Consider the following 21,911-nt stretch of genomic DNA (forward strand, 5'->3'; position numbering starts at 1 on the left):
CTTGCATCTATTGTACTATTACTTGTTTATACGGGTAAAATACTACTGAAACATAGTAACTGTTTATAAATAATACAGATATTTTAGAACCGCATTTATTTACCTTTCATATATTTTTACTCGTTTATGTACCTGTTTTGCGCAAGAGATGCATACACCCCCTTCAGAAACAGGATAGTGACAGCGAATCAGTTTTCCATGCAGAGAAATGCTAGACAAACTTAATTCAGTGACTAATAAAACAGTACCGCAGTTGTAAACCCGATCTTCACAAACTGACATTTAGAAGGGCATGTGCCCTTACCTCTGGTCCATCCGAGTTTCCCAGATGAAATATATAGGTATTTATAATCGTTATATTTGTAAGTATTCCTTTGAATGAGTGCGTATTATGTTTAAGAATTAATTTGGTAAATCAAATGAAAGAGAAGACAAACACATTAGAATGTTATATAGAAATGCCCCTATAATCTTCGAAAATGTGTTTAGAATATTACATATATTGAAATTGTGGAAAGTCAGTTACGGTGTCTTTGTTTAATTCAGAAATGAACTCAATTTTTGTGGCATGTGTAAATTTTTACATTCAATTTGAGACATGTGAGAACAATTTTTTTCGAAAAAAAACAACCATAAAATATCCTAAAATCAATAATCACCAGTTTTCCGAAAACAAAGATGCAAATTTAATATTTCAGTGGATAAGGTGCATTCCAATGAACGTACACAAAAAAAACTTATGAAAATAAGTGTTTTGTCAAAGAATGTATTTTCCAGTGAATTAATCAGGAAAATGTGTGTTTCAATCAGAAAATAAAGTGGTTTACATAAATCAAATAAGATTTGCTGTACTGCATATTCTTTTACATGGGAAATTATACTCCTTGATACAATTTTTAGATCCAGACTAGGAAAAGAAATTCCTGGCTGAAAGGCTTTGACTGTATCGGTTTTTTGCAAATTCCGGATCATTAATCTACATTTTGTTCCCGTTCAAGTAAGTCTAATTATAGCATGCTGAGTAATAGTTGCAGAGTTGTTCTTTTTCTCTCAGTGTTCCTGATCTAGTTCAACATGTTCAAACTCATATAAGTTTATCAAGTTGAATAAACAAAATTCACATGATCTTATATCCTCTATTATTCAGTTGCGTCGGTGGTGTAAAGGTTAGCATGGTTGCCTTCCAAGCAGTCGATCCGGGTTCGATTCCCGGCCGACGCAAAATGTTTTATTTTTAAAGCAGTGTTTGTTGAAAAAGCGGGCCATACATGGATTGAAGAGATGGTAACCAATTGATACTGCTTTCTTTTTTTCTTGTTTCTTAATGTTATAATGATATAGCTTTAATACATAGTTTGTTTTTCATGCTGAAATGAAAATAATGGCCCTGCTTGAAAAAGTGAATTTTTCAAACAAATTGATTTAACGACAGAAATAGTGAATAATTTATCGATTTACTGCACATACGTCTATATTTGATATGGAGTAGTTTTTTTAACTTATGCGATACTGTTAGTCAACGTTAAGGTAAATGAAAAATACTATATCTTGCATTTTAAGATACAATGATTTGGTTTTACGGGTAATATACCACATAGATTTGCTGCTGTTTATTTGTCAATGAACAAAATCAATCTTCAAAGTCGATATATGATCTAAAACCCAATGCAAAAGAAGTCAAACACTTTAGAGTTCACAGGATTCTGCTTGTTACTTGCTTACATATTCATGTACAATAATTAGTTATGCTGCTGTTGATTTACAAATAAATCGACAAAGGCAATATATGACCTTAAACACAATGAGAGAGAAGGCAAACACATTAGAATGTTCCACAGTTTTATATAGAAATATTTCTCCCCGATCCCCACCCCGAATATGCTATGGAAGTGTGTTAAAAATTTTACACAAGTTGTATATCGAAAGGGTTGGACTGAAGTTCACTCATAATGTTGGCATGGACCGTGGACATGTATTTTGCTAGTTACTAGCTTAAGTATCCATGTTCAGTATGTAGTATAAGATTTAATTTAAACTGTGAGTCTTGCAAAATACTCTGACCTTCTGACATTTCCTTCGTTTTTTCATCATATTTTGTTAGAGCCTTACTCTTTGCTTATCTATATTCAAATGCAAAATGTTAATACCGGTGTCAAGTTCAAAACGATAGCTTTACAATGACATACTGATCTTAAAGTTGGTTTGATTGTATGAGTCGTAGTGGTTTGTGGTCTTGAAACCGTTCACGAACCCAGTTACTCGATTTTGCCGACTTACCTTATATACATTGATCTATTAATTATGGATCATAGCTATACTGTGAGTCAAAATCAACGGCAATGAAATAACTTACTATACCTTGCATCTAGTGTTACTACGACAAGGTTATATTGGTATAATACCACTTAGATCTGCTGATGTTAATTTGCAAACAATAAAAACAATCTTCAAAGACAATATGTGATATTAAACACAATGAAATAGAAGGCAAACGCATTAGGACGTTACACAGGCATATTCCTATGGAAATGTCCCCGCCCCTTTTTATTCTATGAAAATGAGGTAAATGATGAAACTTATGTTAAGTCACAATGTACAGCGCAAACATGTATTTTCAAATTGCTAGTTACTTGCATAGATATTTATAAGTTCTGATCAGTAAATGTAGGCCTTGCAAAAGATTCTCTGCCACATATAACCTACTGATCTTTCCTTCATTTTTATCATATCATGTTTGAGTTATACTACCGGATGGAAAACGTCACAAACTGGTGACTAGCTTCACAAAGACATACTGTCTTGAAGCTGGTTTGTTTGTATAAGTCGTATTGGCTTATGGTCTTGAAACCGTTCACGAGCCCAGTTGCTAGAGTTTATCGACTTAAACTTACATACATTAATATTTGATATGGAACAGTTCATTCGACTTTTTGCTGTACTGTGAGACAACTTTAACGGCAATGAAATAAATTACTATATCTTGCATCTAATGATACTATGACTATCTACTTTTCAGATTTTATTGGTTATACCGGAAACATGTAACTTAGTATGCTCTTGTTAATTTGATCGAAACCAATCTGCAAAGACAGTGTATGATCTTAAACAGAATGAATGAGAAGGCAAACACATAAGAATGTTACACAGTCAAATTTAATATAGAAATTCGCCAATCCCCTTTGTTACGAAAATGTTTTTTTCAATGTTGCAAATGTTGTATATTGAAATAAAAGAACCTATGTTCAGTCACAATATACAGCGTATTCGTGTATTAGTGATAATTATTTTCTTAGTCATTCATGTTATACGTGAAATAAGTTTTAATTTTAAATGTGAACAATGCAAGAAATTCTTACACATCTGACCTACTGACATTTCCTTCATTTTTTATCACATTTTGTTCAAGTTATACTATTGCTTATCTCTTTTCAAATAAAAAATATTACATACCTGTCTCAAGGTCGTAACATTTGCTTTACAATGACATACTGATCTTAAACCTGATGTGTTTGCATAAGTTTAAGAGGCTTGTGGTCTTGAAACCGTTCACGAGCCCAGTTAATAGATTTTGTCGTCAAACCTAACATATATTGATATTTTGAATAAGAAACAGTTCATTCGACTTTTTGTTATACTGTTAGTCAACATTAACGGCAATGAAATAAATTACAGTACCTGTATCTTGCATCTAATAATACGATGACTTGGTTATACGGGTAATAAGTCATATAATGTAGAGAAATGCCCCCCCCCCCCCGCCCCCCCCCCCCCCCCCCACACACGCACACACCTATATGCTATGAAACTGTCTTTCAAATGGTACACACGTTGTATATAGATATGGTTAGACATGTATTTTGCTAGTTACTTGCTTGAATATTCATGTTCAATACGTAGCATTAGTTCTGATTTTAAATATCAGGCTTGTAAAATATTCTTGCACATATGACATACTGACATTTCCTTCATTTTTATAATTTGTTTGTTTGAGTTATTGTCCCGTCCGGTTTGTGGTAAATGAATGCATCATACTGAGTAAATCTCTGCTTTACAATGATATATATTAGTAGTGGATGACACAGAGATCCCTTATGTCGCTTGTGAAAGACATTAATGCTATCAGCATTATGAACTGACATTAATTATTACAAATATCGAATTCTGAAGTCTACTGAAACATGGGACTTGTGTCCATCCAAAAGAAGCAGAACAGGTTTGCTATTACCACCAGGTAAGTACTTAAGGAAATGCTCCTCAATGTATTTCCTAAATACTGCACTGTAAGATCATCCTGACTCGCTAACTGTGCCAGCTGTACCCGGAGAAGATCCTGCAAGAAGTTCAGGGAGCATACGTTTCCTAGGGAACACATAATAAGGAGGTATAGCCATGCCACCAGCATTTTCACAACCTAGTATGGTTATGGTTTTGCTTTTACCTGTAGTAACTACAGGTGGGCCCCTAAATCATAGTTATTGTCCCGTCCGGTTTGTGGTAAATGAATGCATCATACTGAGTAAATCTCTGCTTTACAATGATATATATTAGTAGTGGATGACACAGAGATCCCTTATGTCGCTTGTGAAAGACATTAATGCTATCAGCATTATGAACTGACATTAATTATTACAAATATCGAATTCTGGTCAATATTCTACGAACTATAACCTTTTCATACAGTACATATGACTTTTCCATGATAAATCCGCAAGGAAGGAGTGGGTTCTTGCCGATCTGAACATCTTTTGATGAATTATGATGAAATGATCATCGAAATGATAATACAAATAGGTCGAATATTCTGTTTGAACAAGGTATTATGTTTATGTTGTTTATGTATCCTAGCCCACCGGAAATTCGTGACTATATATAAACAAACAACGCATCATGTTATAAATCACAATGGAGTATTTTTTTTTACCAATTTGCACTTACTTCTTAATAGAATCTATTTTCTTCCACCAGTTCCGTTGATCCAAATTAGAATGCCAGCAAATTGACGCAGAAAAATACTTCAAAGTAGGTCACCATGTTCCATACTGTCATAAGAATTACCTCCCTAAGTTCGTGACATTAGAAGTAGTCTCCCTTGTTAGGCCACAATATACATATTAAAAGTGTTTTCAGTGTTGTTTGTTTAAGATATAACTGCAAATAATTAACAATTAAACAGTAACTGCCAAACATGCGAGACTATATTTCTTTACAAAATATATCAGTCAGTTACTCTTCGTTAGAAGAAGAGTAGTGAGGACAAAAGAATTTTTCATTTTTGTCAAAGCTTTTCTTACTAGTACAGAAGCACAGGTGAGTCCAGTGTTTACATGGAACATGGTTATTTATACCATCACATTGTGCCCATTGAACAAATAGAATAGATTTCTTTTTGGCCAGTCCAGTGGACTCTAATCTCAAACAAACACAACACAGCTCACTTTCATTAACTTGACCAGTATCAGAATCTGAAGATGGGTCATCATCTATTCTAATGAGGGAGGGACCAGGCTGCGGTTCAACATTCAAATTTACATTTTTTACACATTTACCTTTCACTGAACTGCATTTCGTTGACTGTAACGTTTTATGACCTTTCTGATTTACTTCAAGTTGTTTCATAGATTCAAGTATAGACGGATTTGTTACCTCTTTCCCAGACACAATCCTACTCATAGTATTTCTTGGCTTCTGCTTTGCTTTTTCATTTTTAACTTTTTTCAGAGTCAACTCTCTTTCTAACAGAAAATCCCCTGCTATCTACTCTCCCAATAAATTACCCCCTTTAACTGTAGCCTGGCTGTCTGTATCAGCATTCTCAGTGTCCATACTGTCACACTGAAACACTACTGCAAGAATAAGACTTTCTCTTGCAACTGCACCTTTGTCTAAGGGAAATATTCTAGTCTTTGTGAAGACTGAAGGTTTTCACTGGACAATGCTTTTACGTAAACTTTACATGCAAGCTTGCAAACATTGTCTAGTGATGGTAGCAGAAGTAGCAGAAGTAACACGCATAAACTTGTAACACTCATTGTTGCATGGAACGGACCAAGCACTGCTACATCAAGGGGCTGGAGTATGCGTGAAGTGTGGGCAGAAAGAACAAAAATTATAATGTTATGACTGTTTGCCCACCAAGTCTACTGAAACATGGGACTTGTGTCCATCCAAAAGAAGCAGAACAGGTTTGCTATTACCACCAGGTAAGTACTTAAGGAAATGCTCCTCAATGTATTTCCTAAATACTGCACTGTAAGATCATCCTGACTCGCTAACTGTGCCAGCTGTACCCGGAGAAGATCCTGCAAGAAGTTCAGGGAGCATACGTTTCCTAGGGAACACATAATAAGGAGGTATAGCCATGCCACCAGCATTTTCACAACCTAGTATGGTTATGGTTTTGCTTTTACCTGTAGTAACTACAGGTGGGCCCCTAAATCATATGGGGTGGTTTATGATAAAGAGATATTCCCATCTCATCCACATTAAATATTCTGTGTGGCTTATCAAGTTGGTCATATTTGGTGAGAGTGTCAAGTAAGTTACTGAAGTATGCATTCGCTGTTGTTTCACTAGCCATTTTAGCTCTGACATGTTCAACACTTCTAAGATTAGAAACTTTTACTTCTGGCCAACGCTTGCGAAAATCGTCCATGCACCTTAATGTCAAAGGATTGTCCCTGGTTCTTTTTCCAAGACTAACAGCATACGCAGCGGCAATGTCTGAACATTCTTGCATGGTATAAACATAACCATCGACTGCCATAGTTTTGATATGCTGCACTATTTTTGCCTCTTCATACATACTCAATGTTGGTTCACTCCCAATGGTTACACACTCTGGGTCTATTTTGCCCAATACCCTGTTTCTAAGAGTCTGCTGGGGCATCCCATACATACTACTTGCTCTGAACAGGAGTTCAATTTTCTACAACACTTTTGAAAAGCTGAGGGCGAATATGCTCTGTACTTGTGCTTCAGGTGCACTGACTTTGCCTGAAAAAAAAGGAAATAAGTTCTGTTTGCTTGTAGGTAAACGGGAATGGGTACAATTGGCCAGGATTTATTAATTTGGCCTTAAACACAGCTTTATTTCTAAACGACGCTGTCAATGTGAAAATGTAAACCAATCAGACGAACAGGTTCGTAAAAATTTATTTGTGGTTTTGGGGGTGTAAAATGGTGTTAATACAAGGAAAATGTTTGGGAATTGTAGAACATATGTTTTTGTTAATGATCTGATATTGAACAATGCGTATTAACCTATATAAAGCGCATTTTCAGAGGAAAATATTACGGTGACATTTTGACGTCATGACCTATTTATCGTCTGTTGTTTTCATCTCGCAGGTGCACGCGCGGTAATGTTTAAATGAAAGTCACGAACTTCCGGTGATCACGAACTTGCGGGGATTGACATATGTAAGACGCTTTATATACCGAAATGTAATATTTGAATCGCGTATTTCACCGGTGCGAAAGACCATTGTTTTTTCTTTCAGTTTTCAAAGGAGCACGTTTTCGTTGGAAAAAAACGGAAACTTCACGTTGAGGTTTAGAAAAAACAACGTTCGATTTTCCCATTTTAACAGTTTTGAAAACTGATTTTTTTCCAGATGAAATTAAGCAGTCAGTGTATATAGTAACAACGTGAAGTTCAATTTTTTACATTGTCTAATGCACGTTTATCTAACACTTCCTGTGACTGACTGTTTTTATTTAAGACTGGAGGAGACAATTTTATGTCATATGGTGATTTATTTCGGCTTTTTGAGGGAGGCCTCGGTTTCCACCCTCGCACATTGTTTCAGGAATGAGTGGACATCAACGACCATAAGCCAGCTGGGTCGATAGCTTCATCCAATGAAGAATTCTACACCCCAAATTAGGTTTCGAACCCACATCGGTAAAGGTCAATGGATTCAATATCAAGTGCCTAAACATCTGAGCAATAGAGGTCCCGTTTTATTGAAGTACATAGGTTTTAAGTGACATTGACCAGTTTCATTTTTTATTGACTGAATATTTACTGCTGCCATTGGATACAATCCGTTAGAATATAAGAATACTAAAATATGTACTAGAATCATGGAGCAAGAGCCTCACACATCCAATACTGGATACCTCAACGGCTGTTAAAGAAATGTACACACGCTCATAAAAACAAAACCGTTATTTTCAGACATAGGAACTCTCCCTTTTTTCGTATTCTCCTCCAAATAACACGAATCAAGAGATTTGCTATGAATAGACGCCTTTTTGCGATGTATCTGTCTAAATATAACTGTCTACTTGGGAAATTACATTTGGCGTTACTTGGTATATCAGGTGAATGAACGACCAGTGGTAACTATTTTTAGGTAGAAATGCTAAGAACATGATTTTACTCTGTTGGATATTGCATCGAGTAGTTATATAGCGTAAGTATGAACAGGTTTATTACCAAGGGAGAATTAACAGAAAACTGTGGTTTTGTGCCATGCGCAATTAAGTTTCTACGACAACTAATTAAGAAATAGGTGACTACCTGTTTTGTAAAGTAACAATATGAACAACATGGTATCATGTTGTTCTTATTAAGAACATTTTGAAGGCAAAAATAGTCGGACTTGGTATGATAATTACCTTTAGATATTGTGTTGGTGAAAATGATGTTTAAACAAGCATGAACAACATACAGGAAACAATCAACGAACGGAAAAATACGAAACTCACGGAAGTTATATATTTGAATTTACGCTATACGTTAAAGCAGTCACAGTGTATTCAGCAGTATGGTGATCGTATCGATGTAATTTTCATAACGAGTTTATAACTACATGGCCGATTAAGTTTATTGTCGGCATTCAGTTGCTCCTTTATCTAATATTGCTGTGAATAAAAGCAGTTAAAACATAGTAATAAAAAGCCGTTTACATACACTTCAATGGTAACTATGATGACTATTTAGTCGGTTATTGTAACTTCAGCAGTGCATTTAATAAAAAATATGTTGCGTACAGTGGCGATGGTTACTGTTATGAAGAAGATGCTGATTTCTGTAGTCTTACCTTCATGCCTCTTTGCTTTCTGTGTAACTACCAGATGTTACTTCTCTGATCGGGTATTTATGGTGTCCTTTTCGGGCCACCTTAAATTTCGCTTGTAACACGCGATAATTATCGCTTCTCTCTAGGTCAAGAAATACGCGTAGTTGCGAAATTTAACGATCCCCCCGAAAGTTTTTGAACGATAAATATCGTGTAAATTTCGCATGTAGAGTACTTCACGGCAGGTTGACAGACTAACGAAATGTAAGCACATACGAAATTTAAGTTAAAATTTCTCGCGGTTTTAGTCCTAGGATAACAGTTCGGAGCAGGTAGGACAATATATCTAGGTAGGATAATTTTGCAGACGCTGATCTAAGGTGCAGATAAACAAAAATGGTGGGTCGAAGTGAAGGCGACGAGAAAGAGATTGTAGAAAGCTATGGTAGTTACCTCACATTAAGAATTCAACTCCCCGAGTGAGAGTGGAACCCACATCGGTGAGGGGCAAGTGATTTCAAGCCAGCGATCTTAACCACTCGGCCACTGAGGCCCCCTTTTTTCCTGCTGCTGCTGTAAAACGCTTTCATTGGCCCTAAGACAATTCGTTTAAGGTTGTTTCTCAATAATTGTGACCAATTTATTCAGTGCCATCCGAATCAAATTAGATTGATTCAATTGTTCTAGATAATTATGTTTGGTTGAATATCTCTGCGTGTGGTGAAGTGATTCACATAAATTTAGCACTGGTATGTAGTGAATGGTCTTTGTGCCTATTTTATCAATACCATATAAAAGAGAGTGATGCATCGCTCCTAACCTAACGTTAAATTTGTTTAATTTGAACTTCAGCTTGATAAACAAGATGTAATGTTCTAGCGAATGACATTAGATGACGGATCGTTGTGACATAAGTCTACGAAAATAGAAAATATAGTGGCATGAAAAATTGAAAATAAATGGCGGCTTCTTATTGGGGATACTAAAAAGCAAACGAAGTGCCTTCTGTATAAGGAAACTGATGAATCGGAGGTGTACTATTTTTTTTAATTGTTATTGCAAAAAACAGTCACTGACTAGGAATGTTGAAACTTATTAATTTATTGTCTGCATGATTGTCAGACAAACGAACCTTTGCATGTGAAGTATGTTGTTATTGCGAACGACAAGAAGAAGAAGTATGTTGTTATAATAGAAAAGTTATTATTTGTCTATCTTCGGCAGAAATAGAATTAGATATAGCGCTTGGTAGGTCAGCACACACTAAGTTCTACTTGAAATTTGATTAACAGTTGCTTTCATTGCAAATTCTGCCATAATCCGAATACATATTGTCTCGTATAGAACTGCTGTTCGTTTGACAGTTTTACATTCAATTTGTATATAGATACGTAATGCTTGATCTGTGACTCCTTTGAATTTGCGGACAAGATAATCTTAACTTGTATAAAAATAGTAATGTTATTTGGAAAAGGTATCTATGCTATGTATGTTTTATATTTGGTCACTATAAAGGAAATGTTAACTTTACGATCCTAATATTAACATAAAATGCATGCAGAACGTACATTCCTAGGATAAAATCAGTTCACGAGTAATGACCTGTCTGAACAAATATAAAATGTTTGCTTACATATCAAGAGCTAGCATCAAATTCATTGTTAACTGTTATAACCCCAATAGAAAGGATATCATTTTGCCAAAACAATTTAACATTTCATCTCAGAAGAATATTTATCAAAACATAGGTGTTTATAATTTGTCTACAAGCATTCCATCTTGTAACTTGTAACGTGTTTATCAAAGAAAATTTCAGCGGAGATATTGATCAGTGTTGATACTTTTCTGTCCCATTCATCTCCCCGGCCCCTGCCTATCCCGGCATATTCCTTCCCTTCTTTCTTCTTTTGAGTTAATATCATGAAAGCTGTAATGTTGGTGCGCATTTGAAGCATCTCGTCTGCTATATGTTTCTACGGCGGTTGCTTTATGATTTTAAGTTACAGTCAAAACAAATTCGAACCAAAATGCACCCACATTGTTAACAATAAGTTTGTTTTCGTTAAAATAAATTATACGCCAACTGTAGTAGTTCGAATATCTGTCGTCGTTACAATTCCTACTTATCAATTGTTCATTTATTAAACTCTTTTATGTGGAAAACGTGCCTATTCTATAAGTGTGTCGGTCATGTAGTGAAAAATGTCACAATATTGAGTCAGTAAATGATAACATTTTCTCTTAGGACAATTTACTCATTTGATTATTTGATGAAGTTATTTACATTATTTCCTGGGACAAATAGTTAGGCAAAGTAGAGAGATATAGATGCCATACTGATCTATCTAATGACTGTTGTGTCTAAATCGGACACTTATGGTGTTATCTGTGCTTTGCGGACATCCTCTCGTCAGAATACTTTATTTATTTATTTATCATTTAGAACAACTGCGGTATTATATTGACAAACCAATAAACAGGACAAAGCGCTTTCTTAACAATATAGCTGACTATGAAAAGTTGACCTCTTCTTCGGAAAATGTTACCAGTCATGTTAAGGGGTGAGTATAACACGGTTATATATATTACTCATACAGAAATACTTTGAATACAACTGTATTGCATCAAACCATCTGTATTATTGTCTACGTAAGTTCAAACTTCTTTTTGTTAAAGATGTGTTCAATTTAATGGTGGCGACAGTTGATTAAACTTTCTGTAGGCGAAATAATCAAAGTTTTATTCACTGATACACACAACAAAAATAAATATTTGATTGATATATGTTAAAAATGAAAATAAGATTTGAGCACAGTCTGTCCTGAAGTTTTATTACCACGGATCTTACCGGGTTCTTTGCCAGTACTGCGTTGTCCTTTTTAACTTTAAGACAACCATTGACAGCAGACGAAACCGTGTCTTCTTCCTATTTTCATGGATTATATTCTCAGTGCCAAAAGTTCGTAATAAAACAATGACAATTGACATTTCTGAGAAATATATGAAGATGAGGCCACGTAATCTATTTATGTACTCAATTTTGATAATTTATTATGTTGTTCTAAAGCAAATAACTGTATTGAATTGGTTATGGGGAAAATTTGAAAGAAACAAACGATACTTTGTCCTAATGTAAATCTATGTATTGAATGTTATTTTCGTTTAGTAAATAAATATCATTTGATTCGGAACAGAAAGGTTATCAAGAATGTTTTTTCAATACGTTGCATCCCAGTAAATATATATGATAATGTAGAGAATTAAGATTTGCCTGTCAGTAAAAGAGATTTTGGAGGATAATCCATTTATTTTCCGTTCAATCTTAAAATTGCTACAAAAATATCTCAAAGTCCTATATTTCAATATCATTTGTACATGTTTTGCTAAAATCTTAAATATACTTAAGTGACAAAGATATATTGGTTCTAACTTTCGTTTTTCCAGAATTCTTAACACTATTTGCCAAAAGTGATCTGAATGACATCCGTTCTAGGAAGCCTTCTGATAATGTTTTGATTTTTCATTTATATTCATGAACAATGGAAAATCTCCATCATATATCTAGGGCAGAAATCTAAAGGCTTAATTACATGATCCATGCATTACTGAGTACGCTTATAATGCATAACAAGAATATTGAACTCTACCAGTGATAGTGGTACTCTCTACATTTTTCTTTGTTTCATGTTACTGGAACAAATGTTCACTTATTGATCTTTAACATTTAATAAAATTCTTGTTGTTTTGATGTAGCGTTAATTACAAAATAAAAAGTATATTAGCACAGTGGCAATCAAACCAAACTATTCTAATCTATAAACAAATATAACAATGGCTGCTGCGTCTTGTGATCTTGATATTTAATGTATCTTTTGTTCTGTTTATGTTAAATACTTGAGCAAGTATAATATCTTAGATATCAAAATATAAATGCATAAATTACTACTTTTACCTGTGAGTTATTAGGAGCGGAACAAATGAAATTAAAACGCGGGGCCACTGGCGAATCAAGGAATTTGTATCATTTGAAAATTTTTAAGTCATTCTCCGCATGAATATACGTAAAGGATATATTTTAAGGACTGATTTGTTTGCAGGCAGTTACTTTTTATGTCCTTTATGTCTGTATGTGGTTCATTGTTGGTGCTAATAGTCGATGAAACGTATAGGTTTGGTCTGTGGTGCACAGACACGTTGATGTAATGAAAAAGCAGGTGTAACAAAACTGAACAGCAGCAAACAAAACAATAAATCGATCTTGAATATCTCCTCTTCCTCTTTAAAAAGAATTTATTTCATAAAAATGTATTCAACCGGTAACGTTTCTAGGACTAAATATGCCAATAATGGTAAACAATTATGCAATAAATAGTGTAAGGTTGGCCGCATGATTCACAATCATCTTGCTCCAACTGGCTACCTTTCATATAAAGTTACATCATTATATATTAAAAATAAACATTTAAGTCTGTTACCGTTTTATTAAACTTACCTAAGGCGAAAATAAACTGACATACATTTATTTCAAACATAATTATAGTGATTAAAAAGATGTAGTGAACCTAAGTTACTGTGAAAAATAGCTGACATACATTTATTTCAAACCAATATTATAATAGTGGTTATCAAGATATATGTTACCTAAGCGTCTGTGAAAATTAGCTATTATACATTCATTTCAAACCAATAAAATAGTTATCTAAGACATTTTAAACATAAACTACGTACATGAATTGTATATAAAAGCAATATGATGGTTATAAAGGAAAAGCATTCGCCTCTTTTTACTTTCGCCCCTATTACTCTTCCATTGATGTTTAACAATTTATGTGCCTCACAGCTCACATTAGGAATCCATCATTATGGGGATATCTGAGGAAGGAAAATGTCCAATGGCAATTTGACGTTTTGTCTGGTATAACTGAAGAGTGAAATTGGCATTTATTTCCACTAAGGTCCGCAGTAAGTGAGTGCAAGCAAATTTAAAATACATTGTCTTGAATGTAAACAAGAATTACAATTTATCTCGCCTTCTACAAGATTCTTGCATTTTTATTGGTTAACAGACGTCACGTGGAGACAGGATATATTCCATATCCTGCAAGTACATTACAGATATGCATTTTGATTAAAAACAAAATGGCTGCCGCATCGCTAGGGTAATTAAAACAAGTCAGATTATAAGCCCAAGTTATAGATATCATTTCCGAGATAAAAAAAAAATAGTGTTTTCTTGCCGTTCTTATTTTTCCTATCTAATTTAGGTTCGTGAAGTGAGTGGAAATTATATAGAAGAACAGTAACTCTGTATGGCACGGCCGCGATTGACCGTTGACAGATTGAAATGTTCTTTTAGTAAAGTCATCGAAAAGCAAAGGAATTTACACATTTGTAAGACAGCAGTTTGTTGTAGGATCATTTAATCTACCTGCAACATAAAGGAATTAACAGGACACGGGACTAAAGCGGAAGTTTTAAGACATTCCTGACATCGTCTAATAATTTTTCTAATAATTTTTCGAAAGGAAGGAACGTAAAAGTTTTTCAAAACCAGTTCATAACCTGTATAAATGAGCTTCTGTGTTTTGTGATTCTGTCAAAATACAGTTCATTTTTCATTTTATGGCTGGTGTTAATCAACTATAATCAAAGCATGAAAACCAGGGAAGATTTCAGGATTCCAGTCTGCACTGTTAGTAGCTTTATTAATATAAAAATTGTGTCAATCAGTACAGCGAGGATGTAAAAGGTAGTCGGCAAGATAAAATCGTTACACTGCTTGTTGGTGACGGGATACGGGATATACGCTGTCTCAAAAATCCATATCAGGCTCGAGCTTCGCTCTCGCCTGATATGGATTTCCTCAACAGCGTATATCCCGTATCCTGTCACCAACAAGCAGTGTAATTAATAATATCTATATTTCTTTTGAGACAAAGGGTTCTAAACAATGCACAATGCATTAACGTTTATAGACGAGTATACCAAGATTGCTAATTTCATGCTTGCAAAATATACAAATGTTACTGACACGTAAAAGCCAGTAGTTCGCGATATGCGCTTTGTTTCACTTTCATCTGTTTTATATAGCCAAGCAGTGGTATGCAAAAAATGCTTACGGTGATTTTCAATTAAAATGAACAGAACGTTTTAGGACAGTATCATTCAAATCGTAATATACATTTACTCAGAATTAATGGTAACGTTGTTTCCTTTATGATGAAATTATTAATTTTCACATGTCAACACAAATGCAGAAACATTTTCATTCCGCTAACCTGAATTAAAACCTGTTGCCAAAAGTGTGTTCAATATTCACGTTACTCCTGTTGATTTTTCAAACTTTAAATAAGATTAAACCTTTGTCACACAGATTCCTGGATATTTTTTTAGAATAGTTAAATGACTCCCGTTTTGAAATAAATTCAAATCACTTGATAAATTTCAATAATCATTGCAATGACAGAATAGCAAAACTATTGGGTACGTATGTAGTATTATAACATTAGACGCATTTGACAACGTGCGTGTTGTCTCTATGTAAGTCTTTGTAGGGAATACAAAAGTCAGTGTTAATAGGTCATATTAATACAATCTGCAGTGTGTAACTGTCTTTGCACAATTCTTTACATTTTAATATCCGGGGAATACTGTCTTTCATATGTTATAAAATTTCATTAGACTCATGATTATCGTTCAAGTTTAAGTTTTTGCGAAGGTTTCGTGAATTTTAAAATAACTTAACATTTCTCTTTAAATGCAAAATAATGATCACGCATAATATGATCACACAGAAAATGCGAAACGAAATATTTGCAATGTGTTCACGTTTATAAACTTTCTGAGCATATACATACATCAAACCACAATGACAAACAAAGTATGGTAAATTCTAGACGACTGTAAATATATTTTCTATAGACCAGCATAAATAAATAATAAACAGAGCCTACTTCCGAGAGATTTTATATGCCAGGGGAGATACATTCAGACCATAATTGTTCCTGTCTGTAAGATCTAAGTGTAATCATTGAGATTGGATAAGCAGGCTTAAAGCCATAGAATATATGCGACAGTCAATACTCGAATGGTAGATCTCGAAATAAGATCTCTTTTCTTCTGAAGAAACAGTTTAGAAAAGAAATAACATTGCATTATGTGACCAATATGTATGATGACATGTAAGGGCATCACTTACTATCCTGTTAATTTATTTTCATTAAAAAATCATTTTCGGGTTTTGTGCCGTTCTTGCGTTTTTGTAACTTTAGATACCTTCAAAGTCTTGAACACGTTTTCGAAAGAAATATGAATTAAAAAATTTCCCAACTGACTGATTCGATATGGAAGATACGAACTAAAATTAAAAAAAGAACCATAACTTTTTCAAAATAAGATAAACAGATTTTAAAAGTCGATAATATATTTTGCTGCATAATTCAGTAAAGCTGAACATACCCCTTTCGGAGCATTAATAATAAATACAAAGACATTGTTTGTATAACTGAAACTACCACAATGGCGTGGTTTATAACTTGGTTTGTTTGATTTTGCGTTTGATTTTAAGATTGAAATAGAGGGCCAGTCACGTTAACAAATTACGTAATAAAAGATATATCATGTATTCAGAAAGGTAAGAGAACAATTTATCTAGTCTAATGTGCTGTTTAAAGGCGGCTATATACTTAAATTTGTTGTGCTCCGTACCTCTATTTGCAATCGTTATGTAATAAATGTCAAATTTGAACTAAAGTTCCAATTCATAATTCCATTTGTGCAGATACGATTTGATAAAATATATCTGAAATGACAATTAGAAATATTGTTCATTTCACAAAAGGAAAGTTGTAGGTAAAATGTTTGAATAAAGCTTTGATCATAACAGTAGTAACTCAAGAATGTATAGGTTGTCTTGTCTTGCCATTGACAACCTACACTCGGCAAATTCATACACAGATTCACATGGTATTATTATAATGCTTTTATCCAGCCGAATTACTTAAACGATTTCTTTGCCACTCGAGTCATAAAATATTCAAGTGGCTCCTGACAATGTCGTTTGCAAGAAAGTACAACGTATCTGCTATTCCCGGATGTCCACTGAAATATAAGAAGACCATTTAGAAACATTTAATAAAATCCCAACGGATTACTTGTCGTATTTTAATGAAATGAAACATATTTATGTATCTGAGCAATTCATAATTAACATACCAATATGCGAACCAGTCTTTTCTTAGCCATTTGACATTTTGGGTATTAGTACCACAATACATTCTCATAAATAACAGATTTGAAGAGTGACGAATTATTCCCAGCTGCCTATACTCTATCTGACTTTCAAATGTCAAACGGAAACTAGAACTTGGAAAGAAATCTTCAGTAATTATCCATAGGACAAGAGGTAATGTCAATTAAAAGTAATTGCTTATTTACAACGTTTACTTTTATTTTAGATACTGTTTTAGTCATGTTATTGGAATGATTCCCCAATGTGTCTTACTATAATACCACATATTAATAGTCCCAAACCTACTGGTTGTTACAAAAAGGGCATTACAAACTAAATACGTGCAGGCTACACTAAGTGTCTTGAGCGATAGAGTACGAAATTTTTATCATTTTAATAATTACATGTAAATTGTTTATTATTTTTTATAGTTTTCACGATAAACTTCACATACAAATGAAGCCGCCGCTCAAGGTTTGGTGTTATAGTTTTTTACGTAACTTCAGCAACAACAGCAGTTCTCTTCAATAACTACCATTTTATTTTCTATTTACTTTTTACTATTCAACTATTTAAGTTCTATCTAAATACATTATATATATATTAATCAATGTTTATCTTTACAATTATTTAACATAAACTCTTAACGTTAATTGCCCATGTTCTAAAGAAACTTTATTAATGCTATCAACCAAAGTATAAGAAAAAATTTACATTTATTGACTTTCGTGCCATGTTTGTGTGTTGTGAATGAAAACCTTTCAATTCTCCAGAAATGGTCTGTTTCAGTTGATTCTCCATAAAAAAATAATTATAGATATTCATAGGTAGAGAGAATTTAAACGAACAACCACCACAGTATATACCAGACCAATCATGCAAATTAAGCGTCTTGTAGCACAAACGAGCGTGCATATTTCACATTTATATGCACATCCGAATTGTACTACACATTCGCACTGGTTCAAAATTCGCATAAATATACGCGGTAAATTTACACGCTCAGTGTGCATACTGACACGCTAAGCGTGTACTATGGTATCGCTCCGTTCAAGTTCTAATATTGGAAACCGGTCAACAAATATACGCACTTACCGTGTAAATTTACGCGTTTAGCGTGTGAATTAATACACCCAGCGTGTATTTTATACGGTCAGCGTGTATAATACACGTTGACCGTGTATATTTATACGCTGAGCGTGTATATTTGTACGTTGAGCTTGTAAATATACACGCTGAACGTGAATGAGCGATTTTAAACTTTTGACCTAAATGGTACGCCGTACAAATCTCTGTTATGAGTGTTATCTCTATTACAAAGAAAGAAAGATATCCCTTTCAGCCGCAGAAAAGAGATAGCTCTTCAAGAATTCAGCTATCGTTCAAACTACATATATCGCTATAAAATATTTTTTTCTGTAGTCACGTATAGGATAGACAACGAGTGCCGTTGTCTACGGGATATATACAACGAGCAAAGCGAGTTGTATAAATCCCGTAGACAACGGCACGAGTTGTCTATCCGACTTAGACCACGTGACATAAAAACTGCAATTATTAAAAAATCCCTCAGGCGTTGTATAGAAATTTGGATTAACGTGTTTTTATAAGAGTGATATTATCTTTGTACCGTTAGCGCTAGTTTGTCAGTAGGGCATATGAAAGAATGCAGGTTATTTGTATAAATTCAGTTTTACTCAAATACCGGATTTACTAAGATTTAACGTTCATTAACATTTAGAGTCATTTGCAGTCACAAATGCTAAACAGTTAAACAGGCTGGGCACATCTCCCAATCGGGGTAAATTACCTTGATCGGGGTAATTTACCCCGATTGAGGTAAAATGATAACAAAAAAAAACGTAAAATATCTTGCTGATCACTCATTTCCGTGAAAGTGCGAGTTTTCTCCCCTATTGCTCAATATGTCAAATCGGAAATCATTCCTAAATTAACAAGAAAATATAAATTTGGATGCTGTATTAAATGCGCATTTTGGGTTAAAAAAACTCAAATTTTGGGAATCGACATGCAAATGGTATCAAAATCACCTTTTCAACACATAATCAATCAAACAAATCACCTAGGAAGACGTGCATATTACTGAGACGTCCATTTTTGTTGTTGTTGTTGTCAATCCTTGATGCACAAAAGCATTTTCTTGGAAATTATTAATTATTAATACAAAGTATAGGGTGTTTGTAAAAATGTTTTCTATGAATTTGTAAATTTTTATAAAAAAAAATAAACTTGCATTTTAAATCATAAACGGAAGTTACACAGAACACATGACTACAATCATACATTTCCCGAGCGTATACACAGTACTCGATAGACCTGTGACAACAGTGAACATCATGTCTGTAAGTATCCTAACCTACTAGATCTATGCTGCTCTGTTACATCGTTATATTACAAATCTTCATAGTCTGATTCTGAAAAATATAAAATATTAAATTAAATATACAGTAAGCTAAATTTGAGCTAAATATGCAATGTGAATACATGTATAACAGGGTACGTTGTCATTTCAAGTATAAAATAGACACTTATTTTTAAAGCCTGTATCGATTTCGATCTGAAATGTTTTAATTTGTAATAGGAAAATAAGATATCCGGAAACATTAACCCCGGAAAGAATATAAAGGGTCAGGAATGTACAGCGAAGACACACCACACAGGGCGCATCTCTACGGAATACATAGAAGATCCAGTTGCGAGAAGCAAGAGCTTATCCAAGAGAAAAGCTACTATACTACAAAAGGTAAAGTTATGTTTCATATGACATATACCGTCGCTTGAGTCCGATTCTAGGTCACATGCTGTCTGTATTGAAGTGGCATCCTCTAATGCAATGGTTACTTCTTTATAAAATTGCAGAATCTCATTCTTGGTGTTTACTGCGTATATGAAAATATTACATTGCTAGCTGCATTTTATTGTTTTCTCTCAAATATGTTCCAAGTAATTCATACATTTTGTATAAATGTATTACACATAATGATATACATTTTTCTTTTTATAATTATATAATTTCACAGATGACTGACTTGCAAAAACGTACCAACACTAAATGGTTTGCAAAGTGGGAATGTGAGAATGGTTCCAAGGGTGTGTTCCACACTTCTGGCTGGACTGCTGATGAAGGTATTTAATAAAAATATTATTTTACCGTATTACATAGTGTAGGTTAAACACTACCAATTATTTTACATAGGCTTTAATTGTAACAAATGTATGTGTATACGGCCTTCCATCAATTTAAACATGTTTATTTAATGTAATTTCTTTCAAGAACTACGTTAAATTATTTTTTGCATTTTATCTGAGTATTTTCGTTTTAATGAGATGACAAACATGCTGTACTATCAATGCGTTTTTTTCTTTCAATATAACATTATAGAATGTGTTGACAATAATGATACCCGGTCAGTATCAGCTGTGGACTCACAACTTAAAAGTGGGGCCAAATACCCACCTCCTCCTGAAATTCAACCAGTGGAAGAAAACCAACTAAACGTGGACACAGGAAGAAAGAGGAGAAAGGTCAACCATAGCACAGTAAACAACTGTAAAGTATGTGATAACACACAAATTGGAAAGAAAAAGGTCTGCAACTGGCTAAAGTGCGAAGTTGAGAACTGTAATTATTGGGTTCATTCATTGTGTGTTGGTTTCGTTTACAAACATGACAAAGATGTAAAAACCATAAAATATTATGGTCCTACGCATATAAAAAAATTCCTCTAAAACATATACCTTTTATTTTCGCCCACTGATGTTCAAGTTGGATGGCTTCAGATAAATTACCCATTTCTCTTATTTCATGAATTAAATTGTCTACAATGACTATGATTTCGGTTTTGTTTTTCCTTCCTATATCATGATACTTGTTTCTGTCCTCTTCAGTTACAAACACTGGTGAAATACTCAAATTTTTCTTTGGCGTTTGGCCAGATGATGCACTATCTAGGTATGTATTTATGTTTTCATTGCATTTCCTCTCAAATAGAATCAACTCTTTGTCAAGCTTTCTTCCGGTTAATGAGGTATGTTGACTGAAATGTATTGTATTGTGTGATTTTATAAAATCAGTTTTAAGGAAATATTTAACTTTAACAGTATTAAAAGAATAAGTGTATTTTTTTTGTTTAATAAATATATTAATAAAAAAGGTACATTTAATGAATGAACTTATTACTTATATAAGCATATTATGCACTTACATTTCACCGTCTTTGTGTTTAGAAAGATACTCTGATTTACGTAATTTCACCCGCCATTCTAAAATTTCTCTATGAAATTTCCTGTGGTACGTCTTATCTGTTTCTCTGTCATATATTCCGAACTCTCTAGACAAATTTGCTGCAACTGAATGTTATCCTTATTGTATAAACATTGTAGTTAAATATTATTAGATAGATACAGTCTTTCTGTTAATTTCATTGATAAACATAAACATTTTAATTATCTAAATATCAACAAAATATTATTTAATTCCATAAGAGAAGACTATTGTTTTCTGATAAATATATATAAAAGTATATAGCATTTTTAATAAACACTTAATAAAAAAATAGAAATGATTAATGTTATACCCGATAGTATAAATTTTATAACAAGAGCTGTCAGAGGACAGCAGCGCTCGACTTTTC

General features: G+C 33.7%; 1 long non-coding RNA gene and 1 other non-coding gene across 2 annotated transcripts; one reads left to right on the forward strand and one right to left on the reverse strand.

Annotated features, from left to right (window-relative positions):
- Positions 1 to 1,149: 1,149 nt before the first annotated feature.
- Positions 1,150 to 1,221, forward strand: Trnag-ucc (transfer RNA glycine (anticodon UCC)). Its single transcript has one exon. It is a non-coding gene; the product is annotated as a tRNA-Gly (tRNA).
- Positions 1,222 to 19,359: 18,138 nt separating this feature from the next.
- On the reverse strand, positions 19,360 to 21,614 carry LOC128548478 (uncharacterized). Its single transcript, XR_008367073.1, has 3 exons — positions 21,016 to 21,614; positions 20,049 to 20,156; positions 19,360 to 19,691 (listed from the first exon to the last, which is right to left on the reverse strand). It is a non-coding gene; the product is annotated as an uncharacterized LOC128548478 (long non-coding RNA).
- Between the last annotated feature and the right edge of the window lie 297 nt (positions 21,615 to 21,911).

Source organism: Mercenaria mercenaria, chromosome 2, assembly GCF_021730395.1.
Source record: "Mercenaria mercenaria strain notata chromosome 2, MADL_Memer_1, whole genome shotgun sequence".
Classification (NCBI taxonomy): domain Eukaryota; kingdom Metazoa; phylum Mollusca; class Bivalvia; order Venerida; family Veneridae; genus Mercenaria; species Mercenaria mercenaria.